Source organism: Wasmannia auropunctata, unplaced genomic scaffold (assembly GCF_000956235.1).
Source record: "Wasmannia auropunctata unplaced genomic scaffold, wasmannia.A_1.0 LD334283.1, whole genome shotgun sequence".
Classification (NCBI taxonomy): Eukaryota; Metazoa; Arthropoda; class Insecta; order Hymenoptera; family Formicidae; genus Wasmannia; species Wasmannia auropunctata.
Genome location: NW_012028607.1, coordinates 7,667 through 8,051, shown reverse-complemented (window position 1 = coordinate 8,051; position 385 = coordinate 7,667).

The window sequence follows — 385 nt, the reverse complement described above, 5'->3', positions numbered from 1 at the left end:
TCCATTTCTTTGCCGAAAACTCACCGGAAAATTGTAATTTATTTCGATTAGCTGCCCCGAATATAGGATAAATATGCGTTTTCATGAAGCGAAAACATTAAATCTCAAAAATCTCTATGTCGATATCTCTAAGCCTGTAACGAAATTCCTGCTAGTGGGAATTTCAAATCATTAATTTCCACGCAACTTAATCCACAGGACTTTGAAAAAATTAGCAGCAGCAAATTATTATACATATAATATAAGAAACGCGAAAATTAATAAATTACAACAGAGGGAATTGTAAATTATTGAATTTATAATTTCATTGCACACGCAACACTATATATAAATTGCATTAATTAATGTATCGTCAGTGAAAATTTCAAGTCATTATTAATAAAAA